This window comes from Frankliniella occidentalis, unplaced genomic scaffold, assembly GCF_000697945.3.
Source record: "Frankliniella occidentalis isolate FOCC.00 unplaced genomic scaffold, Focc_3.1 Scaffold153, whole genome shotgun sequence".
Lineage (NCBI taxonomy): Eukaryota > Metazoa > Arthropoda > Insecta > Thysanoptera > Thripidae > Frankliniella > Frankliniella occidentalis.
The window spans coordinates 83,531-89,461 of NW_026267280.1; the positions used below are offsets into that span (position 1 = coordinate 83,531).

The 5,931-nt window shown below is 52.2% G+C and overlaps 1 protein-coding gene across 1 annotated transcript in view; it reads right to left on the reverse strand.

Moving 5' to 3' along the window:
• LOC113206228 (EF-hand domain-containing family member C2-like) overlaps positions 1-5,931 on the reverse strand; it is a 49,402-nt gene that overhangs the window by 27,820 nt on the left and 15,651 nt on the right. Inside the window, exon 2 of the mRNA XM_052271195.1 lies at positions 2,237-2,342. The gene's annotated coding sequence lies outside the window, so the exon portion shown is untranslated. The remainder of the gene's footprint in view (positions 1-2,236; positions 2,343-5,931) is intronic.

Below are 5,931 nucleotides of genomic sequence, written 5' to 3' on the forward strand. Positions count from 1 at the left end.
TACGATTTGAAGAAAAATGCAGGAATGATAATACTAAATTCTTTTAGAGCCCTGCTTCCTTTTCCCACAGTTTCTGCTTCCCTTCTGTGTGTGGAGCGGGTGCGACAGGTACCCTAGTAAGTTGTCGGGGCCGCTCTGTGCCACCGCTGAGCTCTTCGCGGCTGCTAAACGGCTCACCGTCTCCGCTCACCTCGACCTTCGTGGACCAGAGATAAAGGCTCTGTGACGCGTGAACAGGAAGTGCTGCCTCGCACGCGTGACTCTCGCACGTCGGAGGAGGAAACTTGTGACGGAGCGTCCCGCCGCCAGCCGGCGCTAAACAATCGGGTCGGGCCCGGCGGGGCGGCCCGTGATTGGGTTAGGGTAGCTGCGAGTCAGCCGAGTCGAGCGGAGCCGAGCCATCCGTGGCAGCGCTAAAGCGATCAGCAATCGAGTTACCTCGGGAGTTGTCGGCACAAGCGCGTCATTAGCACGCGGAGCCGCGCGGAGCAGTCTCGCCATTCAGGCCTTTCACTCCCCGTCCCTGCGATTCCGTTATTACTGGAATTCACGGCGACGGGCGCGCCAACTCTCACTCCACTCTGCATGTATACGTCATTTTGTTTAAGTAGTTTTTCGAACTAAGTCGACGGCTTTGAAGTAGTAAGTTTCTATCGCATTGGTACAGGAATATCTCAAAGAGCAGAGAATAGCGGAGGGGACAAGCATTAAAGTTAGTCAAACCACCTGCAATGCCGCCCGGCTGCAACTGCCACCCCGTCGCCACACTTTGCTACCTTTGTCTCTTATGACTTATTATTTGTTCCATTGCCTGGCCACTGTGAAAAATAGTAGGAAGGTTACAGAAAAATTTTCCTCGACGTAAGTTCTAAAATTGCGATTTGTAATTGTAAAAATACATGCAGAATGCAGTACGAATCGACTTAAAATTCATTGGCGAGTATAAAATGTGATCTCGTAAATTTACAACTAACATTATAATTCGAGTTTACAAAATCTGTGTAAATTTACGACGGTCGATACGAAGCATCAAGCCTTAAGCATTAAGCCTAACTTTAACCAACGGAATCTTGGTCATGCAAGTTCATATAGACCCCACGACCAAACGGCTAGTCATAGTAAGTGTACCCACTCTCCTAAGGGCTTACGTGTTAACTAAACGATCTTAAGGTGGCACTGCCCACACCAATTTGTAAACGTTCAACAAATCGTGGTTCGGATAGTGGCCTCCTCCACGTCTCAGACAAGAAGACGGCAGCACGACAACAACAACTGTCTGCCAGGCGGGCCGCAGCCTCCGGCTCCTCGCGCCTCCCCTCGGCTTGGCGCCCGCCCTCTTCCCTCCACCACGGCCGCCACGCCCCCGCCACGCCCGGGCCCGGAGGGCACACCCGCCACTCTGGAAGCATTTTGCATGGAAATAAACATGGTGTTGCGTTATGGCCATTAGCCCTTCGGATGACCCCTCGCCCTCCCTCGCTGGCGAGTGGCGCGGAGGAGGGCTGGGGGAGCGCCACGGGCGGGGGCCGGGAAGGGCAGGGCGTGGAGGAGCTTACCGACCGCATGTGTTCAGATTTACGACGCGAGTAAAAGCTCCTTTACATTATAAGGTAGTGAAGGGAGCGCGCGCGCCGCCCCACTCCACTGCCTGGCACGTTGGGTTGCCGACGCACCCGGCAGCCGGCGCAGCCCGCTCTCGGCCAGTTGGCGCTGAGAAACCCACTGTATTTATGCAACCAACAGTGCATCGCAGGTGGAGGGAGGACGCAGCCACCCGCAGACTGCGACAACTCGACGCGGAAACACTCGGGAGCCGGAGACGGCGCACTCTCGAGCACGCTGCCGCCGTCCTCCGTCCTCCCCCACTCATCAAACTTTCAGATGGAGGGCCGCCACAGGGGCCCGGCGGGGCGCGCAACAGCGTGCGAGCTGGTTAACATGCAAAACAACTGGCTGCCCCGCCACTGCATCCCTAATGGTGCGAAAGGATTGGGCGGAGGGGAAAGGGAAGTCCTACACGGCCAATCTGCGCCGCCAATGCTGAGGGGAGACGGGCGCCGCTGACGCTGATTGCCTGGTGGGAGGGCACACACCAGGACGGCCGACCGGAGGGGCTCAAATTAACCTCTCATGATCAACTGTTTCCAAGAGAGAATGCCATGCAAAAGAGAAAACTTGCATACGTACTATCGGGGGGATGCGAACCGATGCGAACAGATAAATGCTACACACCTACCTGTGGTCGCGTCTACCCGCTTGGTGAGCCCACGCTATGAATGGACTCACACCGCGCCGAGTCCTTGTTGAAACAGTTGAAGGTGAGGGACCCAGCGCCGGGGCACCTGCCAACAGGTTACAAATTGCGTTTAAACTTAAACGACAATCTTGCCGCCGCATTCTGCGTGTTTCAATCTCAAGATACAAGAAGAAATTTAAATGAAGACAAAGGTCACCACAAGTCATTTAATTTCGCATCATGATGACAAATCCCTATAAACTAAGCAGCTTAAAACGATCCGAAAACACTGCGAAAATATACTTCGCGTTTAGTTCGTTTAATTTTGGGAAAAAGAGCGTCCAATACCTCTGCCCTGAGTCGGCTACGTTGTAACGGGCAGCGTCGCCTGGAAATGTCAACCTACGCTTTGTGTCCGGTAGAAAATGAGTGCTATCTTGGAATGTCACGGCAGGGCGGGGGCCGATTACATCTGAAAAATTAACTGTTAGTTGCCGTGTCACCGCCAGGCGGCGCCACGCTGGGCAGCGTGCGTCGCAGGACTTGGGCGAGCAGGGCCGGCCTCACGAAATGAGTGTCGACATCGTGATAGATCACTCCGTGTGTCACAAAGGGGATCAGAACACCTGGCTCATTTTAACAATAGAACGCCGGTTAAAATATATACAGGCGACAAAATGACTTCGCCAACAGGCAGTTACTTATATCAATTCGGCGCCAATTTGTTTTACATTTTTATATTGTTGCCTTTTAAACAATATGTGAACCACTTTAACCAGCAACAACAAAACACAATTTTTGCAGTATTATGCAGTATACCCCAAAGTATTATGGCAGCAGGTTTACTAAGAGTGTGTTACATCAGCAAAATTTCACTAACCATAATATTTACCCAGTCCCAAGTTGGGAATTCTAAAAGCAAGTACCCTGCAAGCCTATAGTAAACTTTAAATTGTCTTAAGGAGAAGTAATTTATCAGAACTGAGTCTAGGAGTGCCGAAGGGGTAAAAAGGGGTCAAGTCCATTTAGGCGTGTATGATCAACCGCTTGGAGTTATAAGGGGCTGAAGAGGTATGAAAAAGTTTTGCATGCAACAATGCGACAATCGAGAACCATAGTTTTCTATCCCATCCAGATGAATGAGTCATCTTATTGCACGCATTTCGAAAACAATGAGGATCGGCGTGCGCCGCGATTGATACAGTGTGGCCGGCGGTGCATTCCGTCTCCATCCCCGAAGATAGGAAATACCAGGGCGCCGTGCCGTGCCCCGCCACATACCCCGGGTGGATAGAGTCGTTCCATTATGTCACCGACGGGGCTGCATTCCTCTCCTTCGCGCGAGCGTGGCGGGGAGAGTAGCAGAGAGGGGGCGGCATATTGGCGGGGATTCCTGCGGAAACTATTACAACAGGAGCGGAACACACACGCCCCATCCTCTACCTCATCTCATCCCTCTATAAAACCCCGCGCGGCACAGACACTCCCCCTTTCCCGTCAGCAAGCAACATGCATGACAGTGGCTGCTCAGCACCACGCCGTTCGTCGTTTTCCCACGAAACGGAAATCAATTAATCTTATTTACACCGTTCGGTTATTGTTGTACGGCCCGCGCTGGTTAGGCAGCGATGAGAGGAGCATGCGGGGGAGGGGGAGCAGCTCGGCCGCGGGCGTGACTGAGCTGGTGGGGGGCCAGCCGTCTCACAATAGACCACCTGATACCAATTCTCCCAACTAAAGGTTATGTGGACGTTATTAAATAAATTTCTGCTTACCGTACTAGGTCATATACAAACGATATCGTTACTAATCAAAATATTTATAAATTTTATACGTGCTTTCTGCACGGCGACTGCTTGGTTTCCAAGCAAAAGTGCTCGCTTTCCAAGCTATTAGTTTGGAAATTACCACATTTGCTTGGAAACAAAGCAGTCATTTTACCGTGTGCTTGTCGTGAGACCACGCTACACAACCATCTGGTTTTTGCTTCCTATACGCGGCAAGAACCTCTTTGAGCGCCGTGGACCTCGTGTACCGGATGTAACTGTGAATGCGCAACAGTGTTGCAGGTTTGCCTACCCAGTTAGCCCGTAAGGCGCCATGGCCCCTGCAGCCCTAGCGGGCATGCAATCCCGCAACACTGTTGCGCATTCTCAGTTACACCCGGTACCTACAAATTATGCCACAAATGGACGTGTTCAAGCAGAAGTATAAATTTCAAGGACGCGCAGACAAAAATTGACACATATTAGAGGAGAAATAAAATATAGGTATACGACACGTTCGTTGGACGCGCGACACGAAGAACAAATCAACATGGCCTATGGAACTCGACGCGAATAACGCGCACTGCCCACCCAGTGCAGAAGCGCGGGCGCGGCGGCAGTGCACGGGGGAGCGTCAACAAGAGCCACCCCTCCTCTGTGTGCGCCTGTGGGAACCGCGACCGCATAGCAAATACGGACAAGACTACCCCCACCCCCTCCCCCGGCAGTACGACACAAGGAACTATTAGCGCGGCGCTCGCTCCCTTCCTCCTCCTCCTCCTCCCCCACACACTCTACAGGCACGCACTACCCCGCGGTCCTCCAGCGCCGGTGGGGTGCCGAGAGCTCACCGTGGGACCCTCTGCGAGCTGGTATAGAACGCCTGTATGTATCACTCCGCTCAAGCTCAACAACGCGGTGCTCGGCATGTAGCCGTTCAACCGTCCGCGCTTGCTCTCACCTATGGTAGGAAGACGGTAGGGTAATGATGATGGAGAGAAGGCGTAAATAGGAATCCAGACAACATGTGACGGCAAACTCTTTGGCGGCAGCAGCATAAACAAAGTATAAAGGGAATAATACAAGACCCAACCAAACATGTCCCGTTTGGTTTGAAAGTAAAAAGCCCAGTGCTTTGAAAAAAGTATACTGTGACAATTGTGAGGCACAAAACATTTTTTGGTTGCAGCCGGATCGGGAACGCTTGGAGTTCAAACTTCCCAAGCGCGGGGCAAGGCAACTTGAAGTGACTGAATATCACGCTGTACACACTTTTGTGTGTGAAATCAATGTCGTTTCCCTGCTGGGTGCACCGAGTGGCTGCGGAGACGAGACCGGACCAGAAATAAAACAGTCCAGGCCTCTCTGTGGAGGTCTGTGTCCTGCGAGTGTCTCAAAATGAGCCGAATAAGCGAAGGGAGAATCCAGAGTGTGTGTACAATGAATGTGCCGCAGTTCTCAAGCACTAAAGTTTTGAATTTTCACTTGAGAAACAAAACTTTTGATACGCTTCGCACAAGGTTTGGTCATCCCACCCGGAACAATATTCTGGCGACGAGTTAGATACACGTATTTACCCCGGAGCGTTGCACTCGGCAGAAGTGGGGTGGGGCAGGCGGGGTTGGGTCGACCAGGAGAGAGGGCTGTATGCCTCGTGATTAGCATGGCGACTCGCGAGGACGAGGGCGCGTTGAGTGGACGGGCGAGTAGCGCCGGCATCTGCTTTACCCCCCCGTTACGGCAGAATACCTCGATACTTCGTCGTATATTCGTACTATGCTGGTCGTTATCAGACTAGTGGAAAACGACGAGAATGGGTCCAAAACAAGCCTTAGATTTTTACGCGGGAAGGGACTGAAGAGGTATGAAAAAGTTTTGTATGCAACAATGCGACAATCGAGAACCATAGTTTTCTATCCCATCCAGATG